At 37.3% G+C, this 17,342-nt stretch overlaps 1 protein-coding gene across 2 annotated transcripts in view; it reads left to right on the forward strand.

The window, feature by feature from the left end:
* LOC133543059 (mucin-22-like) overlaps nucleotides 1-17,342 on the forward strand; it is an 83,407-nt gene continuing 66,065 nt past the window's right edge. For both annotated transcript variants that reach the window (XM_061887446.1, XM_061887447.1), the window contains exon 1: nucleotides 1-118. The gene's annotated coding sequence lies outside the window, so the exon portion shown is untranslated. The remainder of the gene's footprint in view (nucleotides 119-17,342) is intronic.

The following is a 17,342-nucleotide window of genomic DNA, read 5'->3' on the forward strand; positions in this document are numbered from 1 at the left end:
AAACTCCACCTTTTGTGCAGATCTGCTGTATATAGGAGGGCCGTATTACTACTCCGCTTATTCTTGGTGAGACTTCATTCAGGGAAGCGTTGGCACGTTCCTCTGGTTGCTTCTAAAGGTAATTATTTTTCATATCAATTTGGTACTCTGGAATGTTTCAATAATTATTTTGCATAGATTTAAGTGAACAGGACAATTGTTATCACCAGTCTGCAAAGGTTTTTGAGATAACTAGCAAACCATTGAAAGTTAAAAGAAAAATGTGTCCTTGTTTCCTGAAACTAAATGCTTTAAAATACTATAAAACTGCTAAGTCAAGGTATTCAGTGTGAAAAATTAAAGTACTAGTAACTGAACTGAAACCACCAACAAACGTTGTCTAAATTTAAAACTATACTTTAAGGGGCATTGTTTTGCTTGATAAATACGAAAGTAAAACATTAGACCGCCAACAGTTGGACAATGTGATCGTGCTTCTAAGCCTTAAACAGAAATGAAAGGACAAGTTGTAAACATTCAAGCATTGCAAAGAACGAGGAAGCCTTGCAAAACTATGTTGATACAAGTGCTTATTGTACACTTGTGTTAGTATTTTCCCCATTAATTGGCCCAAAAGTAGGTGTTTATTTACATATCTTTCCAACAGTGATGCTGATTTTGGTTTTTACTGGTCAAACAGTTGCCTGAAATGGTAACACGAGAACTCAACTTTAGACTTGGACAAACTGTATTGATCCATAAGGTAAATTGTTCCACAAAGTAGCTCAGTCACAAACGATGGAAAGGATAATGCAGGTATAAATTAGACAAATGTACCATTGTAGCTATAGAAAATATAACATATGTAATAATTACATATATGTTAAGCCTCCTCGTTCCTTGCAAGGCTTGAATATTTACAATATACAGTTGTGGTCAAAATTATTCAACCCCCACACAATTTTGGTGTTTTAGCAAGTTGGACATTTATTCCGTATTTTGTTTATAGTCATATCAAATAAAGATGTGTCAAATAGACCAATGCAACTTAAATTGTAACACTGTATTTTAGAAAATACCAAAAAAGGACATTTTTCTTAATATCTCATTGACAAAATGATTCAACCCCCTAGTTACATGCATCTTTAGTACTTAGTAGAACACCCTTTGGCAGTAATGACATCCTTCAAAGGTGATACATAACCGGACACAAGCTTCTTGCAACCATCTACAGGTATTTTAGTCCATTCCTCTTGGGCAAAGGCCTCCAGTTCATTCATATTCTTGGGCTTGCGTGCTGCAACTGCCTTCTTCAAGTCCCACCACAGCTTTTCTATAGGATTTAGGTCTGGCGACTGAAGGCCACTCCAGAGTCTTCCAGCCCTTCTTCTGCAACCACTCTGATGTTGATTTGGAGGTATGCTTGGGATCGTTGTCCTGTTGGAAGGTCCAACGTCTCCCAAGCCTCAGCTTCGTCACTGACTTCATGACATTTGCAGCTAATATATCCTGCTAGGAAATAGAATTCATAATGCCTTGAACGCGCTGGAGAATCCCGGTACCTGAGGCAGAGAAACAGCACCAGAGCATGATTGACCCCCCACCATGCTTAACAGTAGGCAAGGTGTTCTTCTCTTTGTAAGCTTCATTTTTTCTCCTCCAGACATAACGTTGATTCATAGGCCCAAATAGTTCCACTTTTGTCTCATCACTCCATACAACAGTTTCCCAAAACCTTTGGGGTTTGTCCAGATGATTTTTGGCATACTGGAGTCTATTTTCCTTGTGCTTTGTAGTCAGAAGTGGGGTGCGCCTGGGAGTTCTGGCATGGAGGCCTTCATCTCGTAGTGCGCGCCTTATTGTCTGGGACGAAACTTGCGTTCCCCCCTCTGCAATGTCCTGTTGTAGTTCCTCAGCTGTTACCCGGGGGTTTTTCACCACTGTACGCACACATCATCCTCTTTCTACCACGCCCAGATAGTGTTTCCACTGTGCCTTTAGCTTTAAACTTGCGAATTATGCTCCCAACTGTGTCTCTTGGAATGTGTAATGTCTTTGCTATTTTCTTATATCCATATCCTTTCTTGTGACGTGAAATTACCTCCCCTCTTGACTTCTTTGACCACTCCCTGGACTTCACCATGTTGCAAATACACCATTGACCATCGACAAGAAGCGTAGCGTCAGTCTTTTTCAATCAGTTTAATTGTTGCTCGTTATGGTTCTAATCACATCTACAGGTGTTTTCAACACCTGATTGAAAAGACCTTATTCAAATTCTGTTAAGAGTTATGATCTTCAAGGGGTTGAATATTTTTGTCAATGAGATATTAAGAGAAATTACACTGTTTGGTATGTTACAAAATATAATGTAATTCAAGTTGCATTTGTATATTTAATGCATCTTTTATTTGATATGACTATAAACAAAATACGGAATAAATATCCAACTTGCTAAAACACCAAAATTGTGTGGGGGTTGAATCATTTTCATCACAACTGTACAATATATACTCATATACTTGTGTACAATATATAACAAATCCCAATTATGTGATTCTAAAATAGAGGGGGGAATCAACTTAATTGTGTGGGAGAAACCCTATTGTCCTGAGAGGCAGCGTCCTCTGCAGTGGACAGTTTTGAGTCTGTTTTTTTCAGTCCGTTTGGCAGATTTAGGAGAAAAGAAAATAGCAAGTCACTAGCGTCCGATGCAAAGGATGGTTTTGTGGTCAAATTTTCAAATAGCAAAACACAAGCGTCTTCGAAAGTGGACGTTTGTGTCTTTAGTCAGTCTCTCAGATCTAGCAGGAAAAAATGGCAAAATAAAAGCGTCCGCTGCTGTGGACATTTTGTCTTTGGTCTGATTCTTCAGTCAGTGTTGCGGATTTAGAAGGAAAAAATGGCAAATGACAGTTTTTGGTCCAAGTTTCAAATTTTGTCGGACAAAAACCAGCAAAACACACTTGTCCTCGACAGTGGACATTTGTTTTTAAATCTTTTTCTTCAGTCAGTATTGCAGATTTAGAAGGGAAAATGGCAAAATAAGTGTCCACTGCAATGGACAGTTTTTGGTCTGTTCATTCAATTCAGTTCATTTATTTATTTACTTCATAAATAACCAAACAAAATAAAGATCAACATAAAGTAAAATATGAATGAAAAGGAGCAGAAAAAGTAAAAATATCGAGTTGTAAATTTCAGAAGGAAAAAAATAAAGCGTCCTCTGCAGTGGACATTTGTCTTTAGTCAGTTTCTTAAGTCAGTGTTACAGATTTAGCGGGAAAAATAGCTCAATAAAAGTGTCCACTGCAGTGGACATTTGTCTTTGGTCGGTTTCTTCAGTCAGTGTTATAGAGTTGGCAGGAGAATAATAAATAGCAAAGTGTCCTCTACAGTGGACATTTTGTCTTCGGTCAATTATTTTTCAGTCAGTGTTCGAGATTTAGCGGTACAAAGGGCTAAATAAAAGCGTCCACTGCAGTGGACATTTGTATTGGGTCTGTTTCTTCAGTCAGTGTTACAGATTTAGCAGGGGAAAAAAATAGCAAAGCGTCCTCTACAGTGGACAATTGTTTTTGGTTGGTTTCTTTAGTCAGTGTTACAGATTTAGGAGGAAAAATAGCAAAATAAAAGCGTCCACAGTAGTGGACATTTGTCTTTGGTCGGTTTCTTTAGTCAGTGTTATAGAGTTGGCAGGAGTATAATAAATAGCAAAGCGTCCTCTACAGTGGACATTTGTCTCTGGTCAATTTTTTTCAGTCTGTTAGAGATTTAGCGGTACAAAGGGCTAAATAAAAGCGTCCACTGCAGTGGACATTTGTATTGAGTCTGTTTCTTCAGTCAGTGTTACAGATTTAGCAGGGGGAAAAAATAGCAAAGCGTCCTCTACAGTGGACAATTGTTTTTGGTTGGTTTCTTCAGTAAGTGTTACAGATTTAGCAGGAAAAATAGCAAAATAAAAGCATCCACTGCAGTGGACATTTGTCTTTGGTCGGTTTCTTCTGTCAGTGTTAAAGAGTTGGCAGGAGAATAATAAATAGCAAAGCGTCCTCTACAGTGGACATTTGTCTTTGGTCAATTTTTTTCAGTCAGTGTTAGAGATTTAGCGGTACAAAGGGCTAAATAAAAGCGTCCACTGCAGTGGACATTTGTATTGGGTCTGTTTCTTCAGTCAGTGTTACAGATTTAGCAGGGGGAAAAAATAGCAAAGCGTCCTCTACAGTGGACAATTGTTTTTGGTTGGTTTCTTCAGTCAGTGTTACAGATTTAGCAGGAAAAATAGCAAAATAAAAGTGTCCACTGCAGTGGACATTTGTCTTTGGTCGGTTTCTTCTGTCAGTGTTCCAAATTTAGCAGGGAAAAATAGGAAAATAAAAGCGTCCACTGCAGTGGACATTTGTCTTTGGTCGGTTTCTTCAGTCAGTGTTACAAATTTTGCCAGAAAAAAAGGAAAATAAAAGCGTCCACTGCAGTGGACATTTGTCTTTGGTCGGTTTCTTCAGTCAGTGTTACAAATTTTGCCAGAAAAATAGGAAAATAAAAGCGTCCTCTACCGTTAGCCTGTTCTTTTTTTTGTTTGTTTTTGTCAGACTTACATATTTTGGAGAATTGAAGAATGAATGTATCCAAATTGCGTAACTGACCAAATAACCAAAATCAAATGTCCACTGAGAGCGTTTGCAGTGGACATTTGTTTTTGATCTGTTTCTTTTGTAAGTCGCACATTTTGAAGAACAACAAAATAGCAAAACACAAATGTCTACATCAGTGGACGTTTGTTTTTAGCCTGTTTTGTTTAATCGGTTACATATTTTGGAGAACAAAATAGCAAAACACAAATGCTTACCTCGAGCCGGTGTCCTCTGCAGTGGACATTTTGTTTTTGGTCTGTTTCTTTTGTCAGTCGCACATTTTGAAGAGCAACAACAACAAAATAGCAAAACACAATTGTCTACTGCAGTGGACATGTGTTTTTAGGCCATTTTGTTTAATCGGTTACATATTTTGGAGAAGAAAATAGCAAAACACAAATGCTTACCTCGCGAGAGCCGGTGTCCTGTGCAGTGGACATTTTGTTTTTGGTCTGTTTCTTTTGTCAGTCGCAAATTTTGAAGAACAACAACAACAAAATAGCAAAACACAAATGTCTACTGCAGTGGACATGTGTTTTTAGGCCGTTTTGTTTAATCAGTTACGTATTTTGTAGAAGAAAATAGCAAAACACAAATGCTTACCGAGAGCCGGTGTCCTCTGCAGTGGACATTTTTTTTCGGTATGTTTCATTTGTCAGTCGCACATTTTGAAGAACAAAAAAAAAGAACTTAGCAAAACGCAAATGTCTTTTGCAGTGGAAATTTGTTTTTTTTGGTGTGTTACACATTTTTGAAGGAAAACAATGTTCCCTTGTCAAGGAACCACAAATGTTCTCTCGTTTTATCAAAGTTACTTTGAGTACAGTTTAAAGACACTGCGTCATCCAATATTGATGTGCTTATGCAAACAAAATTGATAATTACTACTGTCAATTCCTGCGTGCTCGAAATAACTTGATCCGGTTCTGCAAATGGCAAAGCGTCCTCTACAGTGAACGCTTTTTGGTTGGTTTCTTCAGTCAGTGTTACAGATTTAGCAGGAAAAATAGCAAAATAAAAGTGTCCTCTACTGTGGACATTTGTTCTTAGCCTGTTTTTTTTTTTTGTTGTTGTTGTCAGACTTACGTATTTTGGAGAATGAATGTATCTAAATTGCGTAACTGACCAAATAACCAAAATCAAATGTCCACTGAGAGCATGCAGCGTTTGCAGTGGACATTTGTTTTTGGTCTGTTTCTTTTGTCAGTCGCACTTTTTTAAGAACCAAAAATAAATAAATAAATAGCAAAACACAAATGTCTACTGCAGTGGACATTTGTTTTTAGGCCGTTCGTTTACATATTTTGTAGAAGAAAATAGCAAAACCCGAATGCCTAACTCGAGCTGGTGTCATCTGCAGTGGACATTTGTTTTTGGTCTGTTTCTTATGTCAGTTGCCCATTTAGAAAAACAAATAATTAATAAATAGCAAAATAAATATGTCTATTGACGTGGACATTTGATTTTAGGCCGTTCGGTTACATATTTTGTAGAAGAAAATAGCAAAACCTGAATGTCTAGCTCGAGCCGATGTCCTCTGCAGTGGACATTTGTTTTTGGTCTGTTTCTTATGTCAGTCGCACATTTAGAAGAACACATAATAAATAAATAGCAAAATACAAATATCTATTGCAGTGGAAATTTGTTTTTAGGCCATTCGGTTACATATTTTGTAGAAGAAAATAGCAAAACCCGAATGCTTATGTCGAGTGGGTGTCCTCTGCAGTGGACATTTGCTTTTGGTCTGTTTCTTATGTCAGTCGCACATTTTGAAGAACCAAAAATTTAAAAACAGCAAAACACAAATGTCTACTGCAGTGGACATTTGTTTTTAGGCCGTTCGGTTACATATTTTGTAGAAGAAAATAGCAAAACCTGAATGTCTAGCTCGAGCCGATGTCCTCTGCAGTGGACATTTGTTTTTGGTCTGTTTCTTATGTCAGTCGCACATTTAGAAGAACACATAATAAATAAATAGCAAAATACAAATATCTATTGCAGTGGAAATTTGTTTTTAGGCCATTCGGTTACATATTTTGTAGAAGACAATAGCAAAACCTGAATGCTTATGTCGAGTGGGTGTCCTCTGCAGTGGACATTTGCTTTTGGTCTGTTTCTTATGTCAGTCGCACATTTTGAAGAACCAAAAATTTAAAAACAGCAAAACACAAATGTCTACTGCAATGGACATTTGTTTTTAGGCCGTTCGGTTACATATTTTGTAGAAGAAAATAGCAAAACCCGAATGTCTAGCTCGAGCTGGTGTCATCTGCAGTGGACATTTGTTTTTGGTATGTTTCTTTTGTCAGTCGCACATTTTGAAGAACCAAAAATAAAAAATAGCAAAACACAAATGTCTACTGCAGTGGACATTTGTTTTTAGGCCATTCGGTTACATATTTTGTAGAAGAAAATAGCAAAACTCGAATGCCTAGCTCGAGCCGGTGTCCTCTGCAGTGGACATTTGTTTTTGGTCTGTTTTTTATGTCAGTCGCCCATTTAGAAAAACAAATAATTAATAAATAGCAAAATAAATATGTCTAATGACGTGGACATTTGATTTTAGGCTGTTCGGTTACATATTTTGTAGAAGAAAATAGCAAAACCTGAATGTCTAGCTCGAGCCGATGTCCTCTGCAGTGGACATTTGTTTTTGGTCTGTTTCTTATGTCAGTCGCACATTTAGAAGAACACATAATAAATAAATAGCAAAATACAAATATCTATTGCAGTGGAAATTTGTTTTTAGGCCATTCGGTTACATATTTTGTAGAAGAAAATAGCAAAACCTGAATGCTTATGTCGAGTGGGTGTCCTCTGCAGTGGACATTTGCTTTTGGTCTGTTTCTTATGTCAGTCGCACATTTTGAAGAACCAAAAATTTAAAAACAGCAAAACACAAATGTCTACTGCAGTGGACATTTGTTTTTAGGCCGTTCGGTTACATATTTTGTAGAAGAAAATAGCAAAACCCGAATGTCTAGCTCGAGCTGGTGTCATCTGCAGTGGACATTTGTTTTTGGTATGTTTCTTTTGTCAGTCGCACATTTTGAAGAACCAAAAATAAAAAATAGCAAAACACAAATGTCTACTGCAGTGGACATTTGTTTTTAGGCCATTCGGTTACATATTTTGTAGAAGAAAATAGCAAAACTCGAATGCCTAGCTCGAGCCGGTGTCCTCTGCAGTGGACATTTGTTTTTGGTCTGTTTTTTATGTCAGTCGCCCATTTAGAAGAACAAAAAATAAATAAATAGCAAAACACAAATGTCTACTGCAGTGGACATTTGTTTTTAGGCCGTTCGGTTGCATATTTTGTAGAAGAAAATAGCAAAACCTGAATGCCTAGCTCGAGCCGGTGTCCTCTGCAGTGGACATTTGCTTTTGGTCTGTTTCTTATGTCAGTCGCCCATTTAGAAGAACAAAAAATAAATAAATAGCAAAATACAAATGTCTAATGCATTGGACGTTTGTTTTTAGGCCGTTCGGTTACATATTTTGTAGAAGAAAATAGCAAAACCCGAATTCCTAGCTCGAGCCGGTGTCCTCTGCAGTGGACATTTGTTTTTGGTCTGTTTCTTATGTCAGTCACCCATTTAAAAGAACCAATAAATAAATAGCAAAATACAAATGTCTATTACAGTGGACATTTGATTTTAAGCCGTTCGGTTACATATTTTGGAGAAGAAAATAGCAAAACCACAATGTCTAGCTCGAGCCGATGTCCTCTGCAGTGGACATTTGTTTTTGGTCTGTTTCTTCTGTCAGTCGCCCATTTAGAAGAACAAATAATAAATAAATAGCAAAATACAAATATCTATTGCATCGGACCTTTGTTTTAAAGGCGTTCGGTTACATATTTTGTGGAAGAAAATAGCAAAACTGGAATGCCTAGCTCGAGCCGGTGTCCTCTGCAGTGGAGATTTGTTTTTGGTCTGTTTCTTATGTCAGTCGCACATTTAGAAGAACACATAATAAATAAATAGCAAAATACAAATGTCTATTGCAGTGGACATTTGTTTTAAAGGCGTTCGGTTACATATTTTGTAGAAGAAAATAGCAAAACCCGAATGCCTAGCTCGAGCCGGTGTCCTCTGCAGTGGACATTTGTTTTTGGTCTGTTTTTTATGTCAGTCGCCCATTTAGAAGAATAAATAAATAGCAAAATAAATATGTCTATTGACGTGGACATTTGATTTTAGGCCGTTCAGTTACATATTTTGTAGAAGAAAATAGCAAAACCTGAATGCCTAGCTCGAGCCGGTGTCCTCTGCAGTGGACATTTGTTTTTGGTCTGTTTCTTATGTCAGTCGCCCATTTAGAAGAACATATACTAAATAAATAGCAGAATACAAATATCTATTGCAGTGGACATTTGTTTTTAGGCCATATTGTTTAACCTGTTACGTATTTCGGAGAACAAAATAGCAAAACACAACTGCCTAGCTAGAGCCGGTGTCCTCTGCAGTGGACATTTGTTTTTGGTCTGTTACACATTTTTGAAGGAAAACAATGTTCCCTTGTCAAGGAACCACAAATGTTCTCACGTTTCATCAAAGTTACTTTGAGTACAGTTAAAAGACACTGCGTCATCCAATATTGATGTGCTTATGCCAACAAAATTGATAATTACTACTGTCAATTCCTGCGTGCTCGAAATAACTTGATCCGGTTCTGCAACATTAGTTGAAATGTGTTAATGACATGTTTTAAATGTCAATTTCAATATGAAAGCTATGTTACGGGAAATCACCTAAGCAGTTTGATCTTACCCAACACTATTTGGTGTACCGTGTACATTATTAATTTAATGGAATTTTACGAACTCCTTAAGCTTTTCTTGTACTGCTTTTTGCAAGTCAAGTATTTCAGGAGTAAAAGGACGGGATACAAAACGGCGAAGCGTCACGTGTGCGGCAGCTACGTACGTCTGTTTGACGTATGTACCAAATGCCAACCTGTCATAAACGTCGACAAGATAGTAATTATGTATGGCAGTTACTCCATCACTCCGTTTCCATTGTGACGCTCTTCAAACACAACAATGCATGAAAATATGAAACAGTGAGTCACTGCTGCATACTTTTTACAAGCTTTTAAGTTACCCTTTTAGTTAATTTTTAGTCTACTTTATACCTTTTTTGTTTTCGCCCTTGTGTGCATTTTCCTCTCCATCCTTAGTAACTGAGCCACTGAGTGGAACAATTTTCAAGGGACATGGATTAATAAAGCACCTATTAATTAGGATTAAGCGATACTGAACATTGTGTAATTGAGCCAATATCAAATCGATACAGGACCAGTCTTGCCAATTATTGATACTTTTTACTTGAACATTTTTCGAGATTATTACACCATATTGTGAGTTTGCCTTTTTTGTTGTTGACCGTCGTTAAAATCGAAGTAAAAATACATAGGCTAACAAAAAAAAATTGGGGGGGAAATATTAATTTGTTAAAGATTTACTCAATATTTAACTTTTTTTTTTGTTTTAAATTAATCAGTCCAACAAAATAATATACAATAATTCCATAATAATACAATTACAATTCCAAAACCAAACCCGGCCCAGCAACATTCAGAATAGCAAGCAACAGAGCAATTGAGGGGACACACAAACATGACGCAAAACAATCCTAAAGTAGTCAAACAAAAATGAATAATATCCTCAACAGTATCAATATTAATAAGAATTCCAACATAGCAGTGATTAGAAATCCCTCATTTACGGTCTGTGTACCAATCTTCCATTCATTCTTATTTCCAATTCAAAAACGCAATTCAAAAAACGAAGTTAGGGCCGTTTTTTCGATTTTTACTATAAATGGCAGATTTGAAAACCTACAAAAAAGGGGTTGACTTTCATTAAAGTACTACCATCTAATTTTATTTTGTGCTGTTTTCCTTTTTATGGATTTTTATTTTTCCAGATAAACACAAAAATCCAACTCGTGTTTATCCATCCATCCATCCATTTTCTACCGCTTATTCCCTTTTGGTGGTTGCGGGGGGCGCTGGCGCCTATCTCAGCTACAATCGGGCGGAAGGCGGGGTACACCCTGGACAAGTCGCCATCTCATCACAGGGCCAACACAGATAGACAGACAACTTTCACACTCGTGTTTATCCAAAATGCAAAAATGGGTGTGATGACAAATTGAACCGGAATCTGCATTTTAGCTTTTCCTTTGCATTTAGCATGCTTATGACATAACGGTAGCTGGGATAGGCTCCAGCACCATAAAGAACAAGGGGTAAAAAATGGCTGGATGGATGGCTGGTGACATCTTTGTTCAGCAGGAGTCCTATATTGTCCTTTTAAAAAAAGGTGTCATTAAATAGTTGTCCAATTTTTGTGCCAGAAATGAAAGTAGAAAAAATGGCCCGAAATTTGTATTTGATTTGCATTTATGAATTTTGAAATGGAATGAACGGAAGGTACACGGACCTAAAATGCTGCTTCCGGTTCAATTTGTCATCGCACAGATAAACACACATTTTTGCATTTTGGATGAACATATATTCAAATTTTGTGTTTATCTGGGAAAATAAAAATCTATAAAAGGAAAACAGCACAACATTTAATTTAATTTTTTTTTCTTTTTTTTTTAAATTTTGGTTTAAAAATTGGAAATAGTGAAGTGAAGTGAATTATATTTATATAGCGCTTTTTCTCTAGTGACTCAAAGCACTTTACATAGTGAAACCCAATATCTAAGTTACAATCAAACCAGTGTGGGTGGCACTGGAAGCAGGTGGGTAAAGTGTCTTGCCCAAGGACACAACGGCAGTGACTAGGTTGGCAGAAGCGGGAATTGAACCTGCAACCCTCAAGTTGCTGGCACGGCCACTCTACCAACTGAGCTAAACCGAAAATAGAATAAACGGAAGGTACACAAACCATTTACATTATCATCCAAGCCATTTATTAAGAATAATTAAATAAAAACAGTGTCTGTGTTGGCTCTGCGATGAGGTGGCGACTTGTCCAGGGTGTACCCCGCTTACCGCCCGAATGCGGCTGAGATAGGCTCCAGCGACCTCCCGTATCCCTAAATGGGACAAGCGGTAGAAAATGGATGGATGGATGGGCATTTAAACCATGAACAATAGTGTCCGTGGCGTATGCTTGACAATACATTGTGTCCAATATTTTCCGCAAATATGAAATAAGTCATATGTTAGGTTCATCAGAGTTAAAATGCATTTAAAAATTGGATCCCATAGTCCAGGGGTCGGGAACCTTTTTGGCTGAGAGAGCCAAAAAGCCAAATATTTTTAAGTATATTTCCGTAAGAGCCATATAATTTTGTTTTTTAACACTGAACACAACTAAACACGTGCATTTTTAAGTAATACCAACATTTCTAGAGTATAACAGTTCTCTTATTCTTCGTAATAACATTGTTATTCTGAAGCTAACTGTGGAGGGGGCGTGGCCTGCGGGCCTGCACCGACAGGTGTGTAGAGGGCCCACCTGGGCCTTATCTAGTCACCTGTCGCTCTGTTATAAGCAGCAGCCAGGAGGAGAGACTGGGTTGGGGCTGGAAATACTATTGCTGGAAAGCAACTGAGAGACTTATTGAAAAATAAAACAATATTGTAACCCTGAAACAGGCTCTCATGTCGGTGCTTGGGGGTCTGAAGAACCACCAGGAGGGCAAGCCCCACACTAACCAATAATAAATAAATAACTTCTTACCATTAACGAAACTTCTTGAACAGGTGCGGTATAAAACGTATGGATGGATTAAAAATGCATGAGAATGTTTTATAATTTTAACATTATTTTTAACACTGTGATTACACGTGGAATTATTCATTACTTATCGTGTTAAGCAACGTCAGGTCAGATTTATCAGAGAGCCAGATGCAGTCATCAAAAGAGACACATCTGGCTCTAGAGCCATAGGTTCCCTACCCCTGCCATAGTCCAATATCCATCCATCCATTTTCTACCGCTTCTCCCTTTCAAAGTCGCGGGGGGTATGACTCATTTTCTAAACTTAATGCAGTTTGTTCTACGACTATCATCTCCATAGCGTGTGTATACCAGTCAGTATGAGTCGGACTATCAACATCTATCCATCCATCCATCCATAATTCTACCGCTAATTCCCTTTGGGGTCGCAGGGGGCGCTGGTGCCTATCTCAGCTACAATCGGGCGGAAGGCGGGGTACACCCTGGACAAGTCGCAACCTCATCGCAGGGCCAAACTTAACTCAACAACCCCTTTTCCATTTCATAGCAATGCATAACACGTTTGTTTGTTCACTTCCTGTACTCATTTTTTTTTACACAAACATTAAATAAATACAGATATAATATAACTATAATAAATGATTGATTCACATGATGAAATAAATGACAATATCTCATATTTGATGTATTTCATTGCACTAGACGGCCAATTCCAGAGCAGCGTCTACTTCAGGGCACTCACGTAAAAACAGGTTTCCTCCCCATTTGTTTTAATATTACCCTTTTTGTTATGATGCATATGGAAAGAATTGCATTTTTACTCTTTGATGACACGTTACTAAATTGAGTCAGATCACCAAGAATGCAAGTTTGCAGTGTCACTGGGATGTTTATATTTAGGAATATGATTGCTTCTGTTGTTGTTTTTTAGTACATGTTATTGTTTTCCACCATGACTCTTGTATTGCACCTTCAACACATTGCACCATTCTGGAAATTCAAACTACCCTTTTTCCAAGTTCCCCAAAAAAATTTCCAGGATTTTCCAGAATTCCTGGTTTTCCAAAGCCCTATTTCCACCCTTTTTTTCTGGTGACTACTTCTTCCACATTTTTCAACCCACTTCAACCGTTTCACCGTCCATACATAGAATAGAATAGAAAGTACTTTATTGATACCTGGGGGAAATTCAGCACCACAGTTCGCTCACAGTAGACAATAATAATAATAAATAATAATATATAACATATATATATATAATATATGAATAGTATAAATATCTTCTACATTTAAGTGCAGTCAAGGAACATATGCATTATACAGTCTGATGGCTGTCGGTATGAAGGACCTCCTGTGTCGTTCCGTGTTACATTTAGGGAGTCTTAGCCTTCCACTGAACGTGCTCATTCTCTCCGCACGGTCCGAGTGTAGTGTGTGTGAGGTGTTGTCCATAATGGCTAGGAGTTTTGCTAGACTTCTCCCCCTCTGACATCACCGCCAGAGAGTCCAGCTCCACTCCCACCACGTTACTGGCCTTCTCTACCAACTTGTCCAGGCTGTTTGTGTCCCTCACATTCCTCTTAATCAGGACAAAAAAACTAAGTTGTTTTTTGAACTGGAAAAATTCCCGGTTTTACCCAAAATTCCTGTAAATCCGTAATTCCATTTCTCGATTCAACAAAGTTATTATTTCAACATTTCTCAACCGATTTGAAAAATTCCAACACATAGCTATTGCCCTGCCTTCTGCCCGAATGCAGCTGAGATAAGCTACAGCGACCCAAAAAGGGACAAGCGGTAAAAAATGGATGGATAGTATTCACTATTAAAAGCGGCTCGCTGGGGCCAAGCATAACTGCGATGTGGCCCTCAGTGAAAACGACTTCGACACCTTTGCACTGTACAATATGAACAACACAACAATTACAAATATTTATGAGAAAAAAACATGCAAACCCTGTTTCCATATGAGTTGAAAAATTGTGTTAGATGTAAATATAAACGGAATACAATGATTTGCAAAGCCTTTTCAACCCATATTCAGTTGAATATGCTACAAATACATGTTTTATGTTCAAACTGATAAAAAAAAATTGTGCAAATAATCATTAACTTTAGAATTTGATGCCGGCAACACGTGACAAAGAAGTTGGGAAAGGTGGCAATAAATACTGATAAAGTTGAGGAATGCTCATCAAACACTTATTTGGAACATCCCACAGGAGTGCAGGCTAATTGGGAACAGGTGGGTGCCATTATTGGGTATAAAAGCAGCTTCCATGAAATGCTAAGTAATTCACAAACAAGGATGGGGTGAGGGTCACCAATTTGTAAGCAAATTGTCGAACAGTTTTAGAACAACATTTCTCAACGAGCTATTGCAAGGAATTTAGGGATTTTACCATCTACGCTCCGTAAAATCATCAAAAGGTTCAGAGAATCTGGAGAAAACACTGCACGTAAGCGATGATATTACGGACCTTTGATCCCTCAGGTGGTACTGCATCAAAAACCGACATCAGTGTGTAAAGGATATCACCACATGGGCTTAGGAACACTTCATAAAACCACCGTCAGGAACAACAGTTGCTCGCTACATCTGTAAGTGCAAGTTAAAACTCTACTATGCAAAGCGAAAGCCATTTATCAACAACACCAAGGAATGCCGCCGGCTTCGCTGGGCCTGAGCTCATCTAAGATGGACTGATGCAAAGTGGTAAAGTGTTCTGTGGTCTGACGAGTCCACATTTGAAATTATATTTGGAAACTGTGGACATGGTGTCTTCCGGAACAAAGAGGAAAATAACCATCCGGATTGTTATAGGCGCGAAGTTCAAAAGCCAGCATCTGTGATGGTATGGGGGTGTATTAGTGCCCAAGGCATGGGTAACTTACACATTTGTGGAGGCACCATTAATGCAGAATGGACCATACAGGTTTTGGAACAACATATGTTGTCATTCAAGCAACGTTATGGACGCCCCTGCTTATTTCAGCAAAACAATGCCAAGCTACATGTTTCAACAGCGTGGCTTCGTAGTAAAAGAGTTTGGGTACTTTCCTGGCCTGCCTGCAGTCCAGACATGTCTCCCATCAAAAAAGTGTGGCGCGTTATGAAGCGTAAAATACGACAGCGGAGACCCCGGTCTGTTGAACAACTTAAGCTGTACATAATACAAGAATGAGAAAGAATTCCACTTTCAAAGCTTCAACAATTAGTTTCCTCAGTTCCCAAATGTTTATTGAGTGTTGTTAAAAGAAAAGGTGATGTAACACAGTGGTGAACATGCCCTTTCCCAACTACTTTGGCACGTGTTGCAGCCATGAAATTCTAAGTTAATTATTTGCAAAAAAAAATAAAGTTTAGGAGTTTGAACATCAAATATCTTGTCTTTGTAGTGCATTCAACTGAATATGGGTTGAAAATTATTTGCAAATCATTGTGTTCCGTTTATATTTACATCTAACAAAATTTCCCAACTCATATGGAAATGGGGTTTTTAATAGAGAACTGAAAAATGTCGATCTCACCACACTAGACACTGATTTTACCCTTGGAATCTATTGATATTTGGATCGATCCGTCTACCCCTACTTTTCATTTTTAAACCCTTAAGGTACAGACAGGTAAGAGAGATCCTGTAACTTTAACCCCCCTGTAAAGAAAACCTGCATTTTTCTCTCTGCTCAACAGACCAACAAAAATTCCCCACCAAAGTACTCAAAAACCTGAATTTCTGAGATGACGCATTCAAACTATTTGGTTCACGTGACCGAGCAGACTTCAAGGTGTAACCCACCGACACCTACATGCTCCCCCATACGTCTATGGGACCGTCTGAAGGGCCATTCCACCGCGTTGGGACCATTTTCTTGTTGAAACTCTTTCGAATTTAACTTAGATTTCAGTTTTTTTTAGTTTTATTTCATCAAAGACAACTTCCTACCTCAGGACTGAAAGCAAGAGGGGTGAGTGTGTAGCATCGAATACACAAATACGTGAAATTTACTGCAGATATATAGTGACTGTTAGGGGGCGTTGTGTAATGTGTAAGTGTAACAGGACTGGGTACAAACAAGGACACGACTAAGATGTGGATTATATCTTAATTGTTTTTTGTTGAGAAACAAACTTAAATTAAACAATATTATAAATACTGTAGATCAGGAGTCACCAACCTTTTTGAAAGCAAGAGCTACTTCTTGGGTACTGATTAATGCAAAGGGCTACCAGTTTGATACACACTTAAATAAATTGCCTGAAATAGCCAATTTGCTCAATTTTACCTTTACTCTATGTTATTATTAAAAATTAATGATATTTATCTTTGTGGAAACACTGATCATCTTAATGATTTCTCACAATAAATATATATTTTTGATGACATGTTTTTAAATATGTTAAAATCCAATCTGCGTTTTGTTAGAATATATAACAAATTGCACCAAGCTATATTTTTTAACAAAGACAAATCACTATTTCTTCTGGATTTTCCAGAACAAAAATTCTACAAGAAATTCAAAAGACTTTGAAATAAGATTTAAATGTGATTTTACAGATTTTCTAGATTTGCCAGAATTTTTTTTTTTGAAGTTTAATCATAAGTTTGAAGAAATATTTCACAAATATTCTTCGTCGAAAAAACAGAAGCTAAAAAGAGTAATTAAATAAAAATGTATTTTTATATTTTACAATAAAAAAAAATAATTTACTTGAACATTGATTTAAATTGTCAGGAAAGAAGAGGAAGGAATTTAAAAGTTAAAAAGGTGTATGTGTTTAAAAATCCTAAAATGTTTTTTTTCTCTAAAATTGTCTGTCTGAAAGTTATAAAAAAGCAACGTAAAAAAATAAATGAATTTATTTAAAAAAGTGAAGACCAAGTCTTTAAAATATTTTCTTGGATTTTCAAATTCTATTTGAGTTTTGTCTCTCTTAGAATTAAAAATGTCAAGCAAAGCGAGACCAGCTTGCTAGTAAATAAATAAAACATTTTAAAAATAGAGGCAGCCCACTGGTAAGTGCT

The sequence above is a fragment of the Nerophis ophidion genome, linkage group LG25, assembly GCF_033978795.1.
Source record: "Nerophis ophidion isolate RoL-2023_Sa linkage group LG25, RoL_Noph_v1.0, whole genome shotgun sequence".
Classification (NCBI taxonomy): Eukaryota; Metazoa; Chordata; class Actinopteri; order Syngnathiformes; family Syngnathidae; genus Nerophis; species Nerophis ophidion.